The 16796-nt window shown below is 34.6% G+C and overlaps 1 long non-coding RNA gene and 1 other non-coding gene across 2 annotated transcripts; one reads left to right on the forward strand and one right to left on the reverse strand.

The window, feature by feature from the left end:
• Positions 1 to 350: 350 nt before the first annotated feature.
• Positions 351 to 423, forward strand: Trnap-cgg (transfer RNA proline (anticodon CGG)). The gene has a single exon. It is a non-coding gene; the product is annotated as a tRNA-Pro (tRNA).
• An 889-nt stretch (positions 424 to 1312) lies between these two features.
• On the reverse strand, positions 1313 to 16459 carry LOC149785189 (uncharacterized). Its single transcript, XR_016413493.1, has 4 exons — positions 16358 to 16459; positions 14949 to 15030; positions 2506 to 2604; positions 1313 to 1872 (listed from the first exon to the last, which is right to left on the reverse strand). It is a non-coding gene; the product is annotated as an uncharacterized LOC149785189 (long non-coding RNA).
• Positions 16460 to 16796: the final 337 nt, after the last annotated feature.

Genomic DNA, 16796 nt, shown 5'->3' on the forward strand with positions numbered 1-16796 from the left:
ACAAACAAACAACCTGGATCTTTCACCGCTTCCTCCGAGTTTCTCTTTTAAATAACAGGGTCTGGAGTGCAAACCGCTAACGAGATTGCTTAAAACTGCCGTTGTTCCAGGGTCGATTAATTGTTCCGGCATGTGGAAGTCTTTGGTTGCCCACCTCAGCGACCGCCTTACGCTACGATCTGAGCCGTTCATAGAACGTGCTAAAGCTATTGTCATTTTAAGATTGAAGAGCCGTATAAAGCTCAGTTAGACTTCTTGCTTGCGTCTAGAATCACATCTTATCTTTAACTAAATTTAGCAAAATATTCAAAAGGAATCGTAGCCATATTATTTTGGGGGATCTTCAATATGAATCGGTGGCCTAGTGGTTAGAGCGTCCGCCTCGGATGCGGGAGGCCGTGGGTTCGATCCCCGGCCGAGTCATACCAAAGACTTACAACAATGGTACTTACAGCTGCCTCGCTTGGCGTTCAGCATTAAGAGGTTAGTGTTAGGACTGGTCGGCCTGGTGTCAGGATAATGTGACTGGGTGGGACATCATGCTACATGTCTGCGGCATGATGCCCCAGTGCTAGACATCACTATAAACTGCCACACTGCAGACATCGTAACGATATGACTGAAAAATTGTTCAAGCTACGTTAAAAATCAAAATCACATCACATCACATCATATCACAATATGAATCGAAGCCAAAAAACTTACACATGCTACCAGTTAATACAATCGACTAGTCACTCATTCTCCCTTTCGAGGTGGGAGAGATTCTCATCTTCCCAAGAATCGTTGACACTAATTCTTTCAGCTGTAATACGCTAAAAAAGAGGAAAAATCTGTTCCACCCTACCTCCACTTAATTCACATGCAGGGTCTCTAAAATTGTATAATGTCATAATCTACCAACATTTTAAACCTGTCTAATCATTAATATGATTAGACATGTTTTCAGGCAGCAACCATGGACGTCATTGGGGGAGGGGGCAAATCACCCCACCCGAATTTGCATGTGCTGTAAAATTGCTGTAGCCTATATACGAAAACAAACAAGCCCGTCAAGTCCCCCCCCCCCCATCAAGTCCCCCCCCCCCACCGAAAAAGTTGAATTTTGATCGAACCTAAGGTGAAAAGTCAGCGAAACGTATGTTCTTATTTGGTCTCGTGGATACATCGTAAATCGTGTTTATATATATATATGTGTGTGTGTGTGTGTGTGTGTGTGTGTTGCAATCATGACAAAAACATGTATTTTGCTTATCAACTAGCTTTAATCTTTAATGAGTCTTCAAGAACACAGTAAATAAACAACAAATAAATAGATCAATTTTATAATGATATGGGTCATTTCACATGTAGGATGATTTGTATCAAATCTGTATGTATTCAATGAAGATTAATAATTATATAAAATAAACATATCAAAAGAAATTCACCCTAAGGACTAAAAGTACAATTCAGCATGATTTACCAAAGAAGAACTATCTAACTCTTGTATGAATTTACTCTTACGTGCATTCTATATTTATTATCAGAACATACAGACATATAGCTTATCGGAGTTTTGTCACATGGATTTGGCATCGGCTAGGCAGACACAGCCGTAAAGTTCTTCCATCATGTGTTGTTTAAAAATCAGAGAATCTTTTCCTTCAGAAGAATATGTTGGCTTCATATATACTACACCATAAAAATTCTAGGATTTCCAAAAGCGCGATTTGTGCTTTTTGATGAGTTCATCTTTTGAAAATTGTTTATATGATGCTGTGAGTGGTGGTGGATACTGAGATGCCCCTTTCATGAACATGTATGCTTCTGTGTATGTAGGCAAGTCCTGCCTCAAGCCCAGCAATGCCTGCTTCAGGAGTGCAATGTAACCTTAAAGAATAAAAATGTACCAAGATATGAAATCAATAAACTTCTTTAATTTTGAGCTATTATTTATTCCGAATGATAGAATAACCCGTGTCCCAGCATAATGCACTTGAATAAAATTTATTCCATGAACTATAAATGTATTTAATTATTTTATTTATATTTCAGATTTTACTAGAGATTACTTTATTTCTTCTAATTACTTGCAGTGCCGAATTACCCATTAAGCACACTAAGCACATGCTTAAGGCACCAGCCCAACAGTGGCTCCAGAAAAAATTCAAATTAAGTGTTGATGATGGAATTAATGAATTATATATGACCATTTTGATCTCCATGTATTTTGATTTAATTTTCTTTTTAGCTTTTAATAGTGTTTTTTTTTTTAGTTTCACATTTTGTAGGCGGTGGGTAACATACTATTTTCAGTGCTTACAATGCCTTAATCCAGCAATGATCACCTGTTTACACTGGACATTACATTAATACATTAAAATTGGCTATTGTCAATCTACAGTTGGCATCAATCATCCCCGAGAAATTGTGACAGCAGCTTATTCACAATGACTCTGGTATAAAAAAGGAGGATAAAGCACATAACAGATATGCCACCAACATATTTAGTAAAATTCTTACCAAAGGTTGGGTCTACTTTGCAGGGCTTTACAACAGCCTCCATCCCTTTCTTGCTTTTTGGATAAACAACTCTCCACCGCTCCTGGCCAGTGTTGGTCACTGCATGTGCATTGTTTGAATTAAAAATTAGAAACAATTACTGAAATGGGATAGTTTCCTGATGTAAACGAGTACATATTAGTTCCCTTGTCGTTTAGAAATAGGTAGACTTGAAGAAAAAGGATATGGAGAAGTGTTAAGAGACACATAACATTTAGGATTTACAAGAGGTTCTAGAATGTGTCACAGGAAAAAACGCATGACTGAAACTAATAAAGAAACAAAAGAGAAAACATTCAAAATAATTTGATTCTATTTACCTTTAAAAATGCTGAAAAATAAATAAAAAATATAAAACTACAAAGTGTAATTACGACTACATGGTTTTAAAATAAAATAATATAGAAAAGGCGGTGAAGCAACAAGCTTTTAAAAAAAATTCAAGAAGCAATTTTTTTCAGTAGAATATAATGTAAAAATGTAAAAATAACTTACGGTATTTAGAATTAAATCCAGAATAATCATATAATTACTACCGCAAATTCTGAACATACTTTAGTGGTATTCCAAATAATTTCCAATGCTGAAGGTGCTGATGTGCCTGTACTGACCAGTAGTTTCAATGTAATTATGTACCAATGGTCTTAGTTGTAATGACGTGCCAAAAGTATTTTGTTGAAATACAGTAATATTATCAAATGTTTCATTGTTTTAATTCATTATAATTCCCAGTTAATGTCTCTTTCCTAAAATATTATAGAGCCCTTTGTATTTCCCCAAAATATTGCGAATTAAATAATTTCAGCCCGAATCAAACACTGAAGACAGCAAATGATTCTACCTCAAGAACTTATAGAACGAATAAATAATTTCCTGATAAACAAGAGTATATTTAAAATAAAAAATAAGACACATAATAAAGCCAGGATATAAGACAAAAGTTCGTTTCCAAAACAGTCCATGCTATAATTAGACATGGTCTGTTAATACAATTATATTAAAGAACATGGTAAACATAATGTCCTTGACAAAGACCAAGATAGATATCATAATATTTACCTTACACTCACAGAGAAATATCAACAAGGTATTAGTTGTTTACAAAATGAAATAGATCAATGATTCTGGTCAGAAAGAAGCTGGACTTGAATTTGGACAAGTTCGGCTACCAAATACAATTTTACATAATCCATAGCATAAAAGTAAAAAAACAAACTAACGAACAATGCAAATTTAACAATAACACTGCAAAATAGTACAATATGTACAATAAAATAAAGGAGAATGACAATCACATAATTTTGGATGCAAACATGTAAGCTTTTAAGCTTTTCTTAATTTTTTTTACAAAAAGTATAGTACCCGTGCATGTTGCACTCCCGCCTTGCGCAATTACACCAGAAACTATGCATTTTTCCTGTCCATTTTTTAAAATCCTGTTCTCACAGTAAAAATTTTTATTAAACATATTACCTAAAACTCTATCAAAATCGGTTAATGTGAGAAGAATTGGTCAAGCATCTTGACAATGTAAAATCCAGTACATCTTCCACAATAGCAATTAGAAGATGAAATTTTCAAGGAACTTTCATTTGACCTATAGTAGAAAATAAAATGGTATACTTATCATTGGAGATATAATCAAGCAGAATGCATGTGCGAAAAGCACAGTCAGATTTAAAAGGTTACAAATACAATTGAGAAAAAGGAAACCTTACAGAAGACGAGAAAACAAAAATGTAAACAAAAAAAAAACAGTAGTAGTATGGTATTACTGTTGGGGAAATTAGAAAATTATGGAGATAAATCAACACCAAATTACACGTGGATCTGGACAAATTGTAAAGGTAGGTTCAATGCATTTGTCCTAGAAAAGCCAATTTATCAAACACTTTTGACTTTAAAAATGAACATTATATACAGACAGAGCTGCTATTACATCTGTACACTTTAAAATAATTGTAGAGCTATGACATGTAGCTACAAAATTGCGAGACTCAAGTCTTAAGGTAGTAGGATCTAGTCCAAAATAACAGGATCTAGTCCAAAATAACAGGATCTAGACCAAAGTAACAGGATCTAGTTGAAAAGTACTATCCACTTCTAATGTCATGAACTTCAGATTAAAGCACAAACCGAAAAATAATACGAAACCTTCCTCTTGTCATTCAATTCAATTTTGTATTTAAAAAAAAACAATTGGTTAATGTGTTGAAGAGCTAGTAAAATCTTTTTTTTCATATTTCGCGTCAATTTACAAATATGAGAGTGTTTTGAAAAAAAAATGTTCTAATCCCGTATATGGCGATTAACAGTTACATTATCTTAAAAGAATTTATTTTGATCGGCAACAATTGTAAACAGCATTATGAAAATATTTGAAGGAAACCCACACCCACCAAAAAATAGTAGACCAAAACAAATACTTGGTAGATAATAAACCAGAAAATATGCCACTGAATGCCATGCTTTTGGGGAGTATACAGCTGATGCTGTGTTAGATGCTAATAGATTGCATTGTGACTATGAATCAGATGCTGTTGAACACTGAAGAACATAGAGGAAAGGAAAAGAAATTTTTAGACAATGATAAGCCGACATATTCAGCAGACCTTTTCTTGCCAAATAGATTACGGTTCTACACAAGACGGAATGGAAATATTTAACCAACGTATCAGGAGTTACGTGACATATATTTTTGGGCCATAGGTTAGTACCAGACACTGCTAAAAAACAAATGGCGCTATTAATGTTTGGGTTGCATATTTATGGCTCAGATTAAACGTTCTGACCATACTGTTTTAAATTTTGTTAAACAAAATCGGATTATAAAGTAAAATTGGATTGCGCTCTTCGTGGAGGCAGTGTTTATATTACCAAGTTACATGATTATGAAATGGCTAATATTGCTGAATACAACAACACTTTACAGAAATCCAACGGCTCGTGTAATTCAAATCAAGTCTAGTCCTACATGTAAGACATTGACGCTGATGTTTATGTTTTGGGCGTCAAAAACATAAATATCAGCATCAAGGTCTTACATGTAGGACTAGACACGAACCGATACTCTGTTAGAAGACATGAGGCAATCAGGAAGTGCTTACAAGGTCTGATTTAAACACGTAAGAAATGCCCGTTTTCGCTATGAAATATACAGTCATTTATATTGAATGAAATGGATGCAGGATCTGCTATATTTTTTTTATATATATAAGTAACATAATATTAGCAGAACTGTTTTGTGAAGGACGGAATCGATTCAAAGGCAACCTGCACTGCAGGTAAAGTCAGTACCAAGCTCAAGCGAGCACAGTAACCTCTCGTTTTGTCAGATGCTATTTTTTTTTACACCTTTTGATAAAAAGTACAAATAATAGACCCAATAATGCCAAAACAAGCAAAACAACGTGATCTAAATAATCAAATTAACAAACTGCCAATAATATAGGTGCTGATACTGCCAAGTCAGACTAAAGACTCTATCTTTGCAATCTTTTCTCATTTTACCAGTATAGGCCTGTTCGATAACATTTGTTATGTCCCTTGAATTATTAATTCCCCTAATTTACCCATGATGCAATGGGTCTCCCTAAACACAGTAGGAATCGGGTCACAATTAATACTTCCAGCTCAGTACCCACGAATGTTGTTCTAGTCTATTTTTAGAACATTTTTCCCTCTCTCATTTTGGCGGTGATAGAAGAAATTTATTTATGCTTTTTTGGTAGGGATTTAAAGGTAATTGTTTATTCTTGAGAATAAGAGCTCAGGGTGTTGTTGTCTGTGTCTATTTCGGCGACAGTGCACAGTGAGTTATAATGCCTTGGTGATGATCCGGAAGTGAAATCTGTGTTCTGTTTACATGCTGCTATGTTGACAGTCCAGCATCTCAAAAAAGAGCAGGTCAACCTTTGACGAGAACTTCACCGTGAAGTCATCTTTAAAGGTATTTTAGATTAACATATGATTTGTATTGATTGTCACACAGTGGAAAGGTCAGTACTGAGAAACAAATGTAGAGAACATATAGTAAAATTAATTGTGTTCTATGTCCTGTCAGGGCAGCATTGATTCAACTTTAAATCGCTATAAATTTTTTATTATTAATGATAGACACATGAGATTTCACACCATGTGTATATTGACTTTAGCAATCAGAAAATATAATTAAAATAAAAAAAATTAATTATTTTTATAAACAAATTAATTTCAAAAATTTAAAAATTTAAAAATAAATTTTTCCCTATAAATTCACAGAAATTGTATCTGTTGGAGATGACACTCATTATTATTAGCTGCAATGTATTCCTACACCATATAGAAGTTGCAATGGAGGATTTTTTTTCAAAGCTTGTCAGCGAAAATCTCATTACATTCTGTAATAGCACATAATAGTGTTTATAAAATATGGACAGGAAATGTAACAGCCAGTGGATTATATGGCCTATTGTCATATTAGGATCCTGTCACAAACACTTGGAAGAAAAAACATGTTCACAGACTGGCACTGATGGTGAAGTTGAGAAGTCTGACTATACCAAAGGAGCTAGATGCATCCTATTTATGCCATAATAGTTTGTGTGTGAATGTGGATCATCTGATTCTAGACCGTCAATCCGTTAACAATAATAGGCAGTATTGCAAAGGTTATGGTAATTGCATTGGCCATGGTGACTATCCAGACTGCATGTTAAAGTTGAAATTGTAATATGAAATAAATTCAGGTATCATGATATATCCTTTACACCCACCCATATCCATATCAATTTATGTCTGGCATGGAAGGAAGGATGGATGGATGGATGGATGTGTTGAGCAACAAGGAGAAAGGAAAGAGTGTGGTCTTTATTTTAGTAGACCATGCTGGTATGACAGTGCTTTCTTAAATACATTCCTCCCTCGCTCCCCCAATGATCTTAGTTCAATTATGTTAGAGATATAATCTGGACAAAGAACGTTTAAAGACTTGTATGTCATGATTCCTTTAAAATAAAGAATACGTTTTTGTATAGGTAACCATTGCAGACGTGAAAACAAAACATTTGAGGGAGTCATAACAGGAAGTTTCAGTATTATTCGGGCTGCCCTTTTCTGGAGTCTGTCAATTCTGGACAGATTATAATTTGATGTGTTTCCCCATATGGTACAGCCGTAATCTATCAGTGGTAGTATATAACCCGAAAAATAAATTTCAAGTGATTGTGGGGGTAGAAATTTCGAAAGCAATTTTAACAGTTATTCTTTTGACTACCACTGCACATAGTTGATTGAAATGCGCATTCCAGCTGAGGTGTTCATCAATGTAGATACCAAGAAGATTTTGATTTTTGACAATAGATACGTCTAAGCCATTTTGAGTTAGAAGTAAATCCATGTTAGTAGATAGACGCTGCCTTGTTCCACTTGTCATACATTTCGTTTTAGAGATGTTAATATGCATTTTGTTTTGATGACACCAAACTGATATATTGTTGAGGTCGATTTGAAGTTTATTTTTAATGGAGTCTAGAGATTTACCAGATAAATGCAATGCAGAATCGTCAGCGAAAATATATGTGTTAGTGTGCGCTGGATACGAGGCTAAGTCATTGATAAATAGTTAAAAAAGAAGAGGCCCTAATATAGATCCTTGAGGAACACCACTTAAGATATGATTTGGTTCGGATATATATTTACCCGTTCAAACAACCTGGTGTCTGTTTGTGAGATACGACATGAACCAGGCAACTGAGTTTGGAGAAAACTTGTAGGCTGAAAGTTTTTTAATGAGCATCGAATGGTCAACCAAATCGAATGCTTTTTTAAAATCAATGAAGATTGCGCCAGTAAGTTCGCCTGATTCTACTACTAGTAGCCATTGGTCTATAAGTTTTGTCATTGCAGTTTGACATTAATGATTCTTTCGAAAACCTGACTGAGATCTATGGAGGAGTTGGTACTTGTCAAGATATCTGAAAATATGCTTGCTGACATGTTTTTCAATAATTTTTGAAAGCACGGTTTGAACAGATATGGGTCGATAGTTGGATGGGTCATTCTTTTCATTTCCCTTATAAATTGCGAATACTTCTGCTAACTTCAATGACTCCGGGAATTTACAGGAAGTGATACTACAGTTAATTATTTCTTTCTACGACTCTGAGATTGATAAAGCCGACATTTTCAGAGTTTTGGGGTGAATTCCATCTAGACCATCTGATTTGTTTGTGTAACGTTTATTTAGAATATCAAGAGTGTCATTTATTGTTATTAAGGGAATGTTGAAACTAACATGATCGGGTACCCTTTCATGCACGAATTAAGTAAGTTTGTCTAAATTAGGCTGTGTATTATTAGACCTGTCAAGCGTTGGGAGATATTAGTAAAAAAAATGGTTCAGCTGTTTTGCAATATCGAGCTCATCAGTATAATTAGTGCCATCAATTATAATTTCACATGGAGCTAGAGGCGCAGGTTTCGTTGAAGTTAGATTTCGTAAGTGATTCCAGATGGATCTGTTATCGGAGTTTGATGCGATGGCTTCTTTGAAAAAGGAGCGTTTGTGTTTTACAATGATTGATTTGACTTTGTTCCGCCACAAACGATAGTTTGTAAAGTCTTTATATTTATGGTAGTAGTTTCGTTTGCGTTGTGCCTCTGCGATTTCATTAGTATACCATTCTGGTTGTTTTGATCGTTTAATTCTTTTGATGCGTATTGGGGCGTGTTTATTTAGGATAGTAAGAAAACAGTGGTTCCAGATAGACAAGTCATAATCTGGGTCTATGTTACGGAAATATACTGTGTTAATGTTTTGTGATAGTTCGGTGAGAAATTCATTTTCAGCAAAGTTTTTGAAACATCTGTATTGCATGTAAAAGTGTATGTTGTTTTTCTTTGCGTTCTGCTGCTTACGAGTTGCACGTATAGGATAGTGATCACTAATAGGGAAACATGGTACGTTTATCTCGTAGATATTGGTTGGATGGGTAGTATAGATGTGGTCGATCAGAGTAGAAGTACAGGTTGTTACTCTTGTCGGAGCATTTATTACCTGTGTAAGGTCGTGTAGTTGTATCACATGTAGCCATTTAGTTTTAGTATCAGAGAGGAGGTCAATATTAAAGTCTCCCATGATAATTACTTCATTGTTGGAAGATAAAGCAGCCTCTAACTCATGTTCAAATTGGTCAGTCCATGAGGAGAGGGAGTTTGTGGGTCGGAATGCTGAGCAGATATAGATTGATTTACTATTGAGGAAACGTAACTCGATCCATATTGATTCAATAGTAGAATTTTCAAAGTCTGTTCTTCTCTTGTATGTTAAGTTATTTGAAACGTACATGACTATCCCTCCTCCTATGCCTTGTGGTCGATCTCGTCTTTCCAAAGAAAAGTTGCTAATAGAGATGGCACTGTCAGGTACATTGCAATCTAGAAACGTTTCGCATAGTCCAATACTGCAAGGTTGGGTTCATTTTGTATCATTAGTCTTAGTTCACCGATCTTTGTTTGGTAAGATGTGTCTAACATTGATATTGATAAGTTGCAAACCTTTCTTTTTCAGACCAAAGGATGTACAGTTTATATTTTTCTCAGTCGTTATAGGAATGAAGACAGATTTATTAGTTATTCCCGAATCCGAGGGAGAGACCTCGTAACCTTGGCATGTACAATTAGAATTTGTACTTTGGACAGAGAGACAGTCGGAACAAATATCTCCAAAAACATGATAATTATTATTGATTGAGGTATATGTATAATAATCATTGTACCTAGATGGACATACCTAATGGTTATAATTATAGTTAGGTACGCCACGTCTGTCATGTGCGTACTGTTGTATGATCGAAGTGTCACTTTTTCAAGGCCTTGTATAACGTTCGAGTCTTCTTCGATAACCATGCCATGTACTCTGTGTGTTATGATGATGTTTCTGTTCCCACCCATTACGGGCTTGCATTGCAAGTCTGTGGCTTTTCTGTTGCCTATGTTGGTATTGCGCGGTTTGGTAGTGCTTACTCACGTTGGTAGGTGTTGTTTTGAGTACAGGAGTAACACTATGTATATTTTTCAATAGGTTTGCTATGCCCGCATCTTTCAGGTGGATCAGGTCAGGGTGAACGAAATTAGATGGTAGCTGAACCGACGCTAGCAAAACGCTGTCATGGTTTGATACGTATGGCAGGTTGAAGGATCTGCTAATATTTATGAGCATGTAATCATGTTGCGTCATATCCACGTCACATCTTGGAATAAGGCCAGATATAACGACATTGTCTACCTGGGCTAGCAACTGGTTGATGAGGGACATGTATTTGACTTCAAACTGGTTTATTTCCAGATCTCTATCGGCGTCATTTTCACCTACTTGTACAATAATCGTATGGTAATTATCTAGGTCAAGTTTGTTCAGTTCTCTTTTGAGACTGTCATTGGTGGCTCCAGGGTATGGCTTCACATGTACCTCACGTGAAAGTCCTCTGGTGTTGATACCTTTCAGGAGAGATGATCCTACAATCAGTGTCTTTGTTCGGTTTTGGAAGAGAACGACTAAGTCGATTTTGATCTGTTTGAGGGTGTTCGTATCTTTCATTAGCTCGTGTTGGTTTATCATTTCTTGGTTGACTCCTGCCCGTCTGGCTATTGGCCGTTTTATTACCTGACTTTGGGTATTTTGTATTAGTTTTTATCAATTCGATTACATTTTGTGTTTTGTTCAACAATAAAGCTGTCTTCTTATTTGTTTCAAGTTTGGCATCTAGTGTTTGCTGTTTGATTTCTTCAAGTTGTAGTGAGGTTGATTTTGTCGAACACAGCCATGCGTTTTGTGATGCTGGATATTTGGTCGTTTATGTTTGCAAATTTTGATTCCATTCTGTTTGACAGAATTTGTGTTTGGTTTAAAATGACCGTTGTACAAGCATGCATTTCATTTACCGAAACCTGAATCGTTCTAAGGTCTTTAGACATTTTTCTACACAGAGTAGAGAGCCAGAATCCTATTGGGTCTGTTCTGCTAATACCAAAACAAGTATCATGATACCAAGACATGCAAATGTTACACCTTGTCATATTTTTAAATTTTGTTTTTCACTTGCCTATTGCTTTACAGTCAGAACTACAATTATACTCATTATCAGCCACAGCTTCTGTGTTTTTTTCGTCCGGGTTCGTCAAGACACTGCTTGAGGTTTTATATGTCTGTTTCAAATGTGTTATACTGTCGTCTCCAGTGCTTGGTTCGTTCTGTTCTTCGTTCAGGGTATAGCAATATGCAACAATGCTATTATCATCTGGTTCGTCTTCTTCCTGTTCTAAATTAGGGTTATCACTTTCTTTGAATGTGCAAGAAGGATTTTTGGCTGGGATTGATTCTTTTTCTTTCTGGCGTATTGATTTGGTTGATTGTTGCCTCCGTTTTCGAGCTTTTAAACGCTGTACCTCATTGTTGAGCATGTTACTGATGTACTGTGCTGCGCTTTCAAGAGACGTCTTGTTATGATTGGGTAAATGAATACACAAGTCGGCACAGATCATATCTCTGTACTGAATTTTGTTGAAGCAGCATAATTCTTCAAGAGAGAGATCACTGATCAAGGATGTGTATTTTTCTCGTAATTCCGTGTCAACTTTTGCAAGATTTGGATCCATTTTAGCTGTTACAGAGTGAAGGTCGCAGATTCACTATTTAGGGTTTGTAGTTAAGTTGCACCTGAATGCACTTAAAGAAGCTTTGCACAGAATATACAATATAGATGATATAGACTAGTAGTTAGTAGCGTATATACGGTAATTTGCGCTGTTCAAACTTGGCTACTTTGCGCACAACGTAGTCAAGGGTCGATAGGCTGACCTAAATCCTTTGTTAACTGATGAACTCCAAAAATAGATGACCTCGTTAAGATGAGAATAGCCTACTGCTTCATCCGACTTTGATAAAACCAATATACATAAGAATTAATAAAGTGTCAAAACTTGAGTTTGATTTGATCCGGTTATTCCAAGATGAAATAGCGCTTACCTTTACATTAACTTTCGCAACAAAATTATTCCATTCCGTTACGAAAAGCTATCGTAAATCTGGCTTTTGTTGACTAAACATCAACAATTCAACACTAGTTCAAGGGAGCTTATTACCGACATCATTTATTTAAAAAACTTGAGTCATTACAACATGGATGATTTGCAAAACATACAGACACAGCATAATACATTAATACAGTAAAATACAGACACAGCATAATATATTAATACAGACACAGCATAATGCATTAATACAGTAAAATACAGACACAGCATAATGCATTAATACAGTAAAATACAGACACAGCATAATATATTAATACAGACACAGCATAATACATTTATACAGACACATCATAATGCATTAACACAATAAAATACAGACACAGCATAATGCATTGACACAGTAAAATACAGACACATCATAATGCATTAATACAGTAAAATACAGACACAGCATAATGTATTAATACAGTAAAATACAGACACAGCATAATACATTAATATAGACACAGCATAATGCATTAATATAGTAAAATACAGACACAGCATAATGCATTGATACAGTAAAATACAGACACAGCATAATGCATCAACACAGTAAAATACAGACACATAATGCATTAATGCAGTAAAATACATACACAGCATAATACATTAATGCAGACACAGCATAATGCATTAACACAGTAAAATACAGACACAGCATAATGCATTGACACAGTAAAATACAGACACATCATAATGCATTAATACAGTAAAATACAGACACAGCATAATGTATTAATACAGTAAAATACAGACACAGCATAATACATTAATACAGACACATCATAATGCATTAATATAGTAAAATACAAACACAGCATAATGCATTGATACAGTAAAATACAGACACAGCAAAATACATTAATACAGTAAAATACAGACACAGCATAATGCATTAATACAGTAAAATACAGACACAGCATAATGCATTGATACAGTAAGATACAGACACAGCATAATACATTAATACAGTAAAATAAAGACACAGCATAATACATTAATACAGTAAAATACAGACACAGCATAATGCATTAATACAGTAAAATACAGACACAACATAATGCATTAATACAGTAAAATACAAACACAGCATAATGCATCAATACAGTGAAATACAGACACAGCATAATGCATCAATACAGTGAAATACAGACACAGCATAATGCATCAATACAGTGAAATATAGACACAGCATAATGCATTAATACAGCAAAATACAGACACAGCATAATGCATTGATACAGTAAAATACAGACACAGCATAATGCATTAATACAGTAAAATACAGACACAGCATAATGAATTAGTACAGTAAAACAGACACAGCATAATGCATTAATACAGTAAAATACAGACACAGCATAATGCATTAATACAGTAAAATACAGACACAGCATAATACATTAATACAGACACAGCATAATGCATTAATACAGTAAAATACAGACATAATATGCAGACACAGCATAATACATTAATACAGTAAAATACAGACACAGCATAATACATTAATACAGTAAAATGCAGTAATACAGTAAAATACAGACACAGCATAATACATTAATACAGTTAAACACCTAATGCTTATCATGTATCATCTGACGAGAGAGAGAGAGAGAGAGAGAGAGAGAGAGAGAAAGGGGGGTGGGGTGGAGAGAACATGTAGTATTGAGGTAATGAAATTCATCACCCGAAATATTATTATGACATTCAGTACATTTTCTTCCTTTAAATTGATTTTACTACATTACATTGACCATTTTCAAGAATACATACCGGTATGCAATCGGCAACAAATAACGTCGAATTGGTAAAATTTTCTTATCAAAGATTCAATTATAAGAGAGAAAGATAGAATGCTTATTTAAAGACTAAAAATCATCATTTTGCGATCAGTTACATACATTAATCAATCCGATAATAAATTAATGATAAAATGCAATTAATATTGCCAATTGTAATTCAATTTAAGAAAGGTACTGTTATTAATTATTTCTTACATGTGATGTTGTTAACATTACACAAACAGGACATATATACGCTTGGGGACATGATATTTATTTATTACTCTAATTGCTTCTTTCATCTTTCCTTTTCACATTTTATAGCATATTTTTGAAGGAGCGTGTTTATTATAAATGGCAACAACTGATACATTTTATTGGCATTTATTAATTTCATGTAGGTGCTGTTTAATGTCAAACACAGATAACAGGAGGTTTGCATATTTAAACGAATGATTGCACTGACAGCTCAAAGAATTTGCAGGGAGAATATAATAATGATGTACATTAACGATCGTTAAATAGAAACTTAACAATGTATAAGCAATCCAAAAGAAGACATACCTGACATAAAAGAAAGCCCGACTCACAAGCTTTCTTACAGTCACGGCAAGGAAACTGTTTCTTGCTCTTTCCTTTTACCATTCTGATATCACAAACGTCCACAAAATTGAGAATTTTAACAGTGAATAGAAAATTATTTTTTGGTTTCAATACAACCTTCTTATACATATAAGGAATATATGTCTATTGCAGCCTTCTCATTCTTTTCATCTTGAGGCCAATTATTTACATTAAAGATCACTGTTTAAACATTAGCGAAAGTTGGTAACAAGCACTATTGTTCATATATAATTTTATCAATTCAAATCTGTAGGTAATAATATTATTGATACCTCTATTCAATTATATTAATGTTCATTGACCGTTACATCTCACATTATGTCGTTAAACGATCATTATGTTATGTTAGGCCATATATGACACTGCCTGCTCAACTTACTAGATTCTATGTGCAGCTAAATTGGACATCAAAGACACTTGCGACAGGTGTGAATGCAGCATTTAAACGTGAATATGTTTCTGAATCTTTTTCTGTTAATAGTAAATGTCTGTATATAAATCTTATTTAAAACTACTTTATTGAATGTACTCCATTCCTACAACTTCTCTTACATTACAGTATTTTTGTCTACATTACTGTCCATTACTATACATTGCTGTGTTTAGGGAGACCGTGATGCAACGCTCTTCCGGCGAGCAAATCTATATGCTGTGATGGAGGCCAACAAAGCAAAGAATTAAAGCTATACAACAGTATATACTGTGTGCATGTATCTTATTAATCAAGTCTTCATTTGATATCAATTTATAAGGTTCTCATCAGTCTAAATCGATATATGCCAATACAAATGTGTTAAAATGCAAAATAGTTTTTTTTTTTAAATATTATTTTTAATCAGTATCCTATGCGAATTTACATATTTTCATATCGTTGCAACGTGCCTCTACCCACGACGTTTTGCGATGGTATCACATATTTCGATGCTAATACAATAGATGTAAAGCATATAATTCAAGCTGTACAACATTATATAATATGTGTAGATATGTTATTAATTACTTCTTCATTTGTTTGTCCGTTCGCCTAATGCTTTCCAGTTTTTTTTTATACTCAGTATCGCTTATGTTGAGCAACTTTACCCATCTATTTATCCATGCTATGTGCCTCTACCCTTGCCTCTTTTCGATGCTGCCACAATGCTATCGATACTAATACTATAGATTTGAAGCATATAATTCAAGCTATCCAACAGTATATAATATGTGTATGTATCGTATTAAGTACGTCTTCATTTATCCGTCCGTGACAACCGGTAAAAAGAATTAAATGTATCATATTTGCGACTCTACGATACATCCCTTCTTTTCTTACAGAACAGTGGTAGATACAAAAGTAAGATTTTACTTACCACTAACTCCATTCAAATTTAGGAATCCTGTTTCATGGAAGAATTAGACATTGTCTTCTTCACTTCACATGCATCGTATACAAGCGACTCTATTTTCAAAACAGGTGAACTATGCGGCACACACGTCAACGCCGAAATATGACTGGCTCAAAAAGTTATACGTAGTCACATGAGCTCGGACTTGTCTCAGCAGTAAAAATTCGCGAAAATCGCACGTCTCGGAGCCCGTAACTTCAGTTTGTACAACGCAGAAAAGCCAATGATAGCTTGATGAATATAAAACTATCTCAGAAGTAAAACAAGCCATATAGTATGGTCGTGTGAATTTAAACACGGAAATATCAGAAAGAAATCGAGGGTCATGGGTGGAACGAAGAATTTGGAAGTTACGTACCTTCTCTCTTATATATTATGATAGAGAGGGTCCTATGTCAGAAAA

This window comes from Sinohyriopsis cumingii, chromosome 13, assembly GCF_028554795.1.
Source record: "Sinohyriopsis cumingii isolate HCF-2022 chromosome 13, ASM2855479v2, whole genome shotgun sequence".
Lineage (NCBI taxonomy): Eukaryota > Metazoa > Mollusca > Bivalvia > Unionida > Unionidae > Sinohyriopsis > Sinohyriopsis cumingii.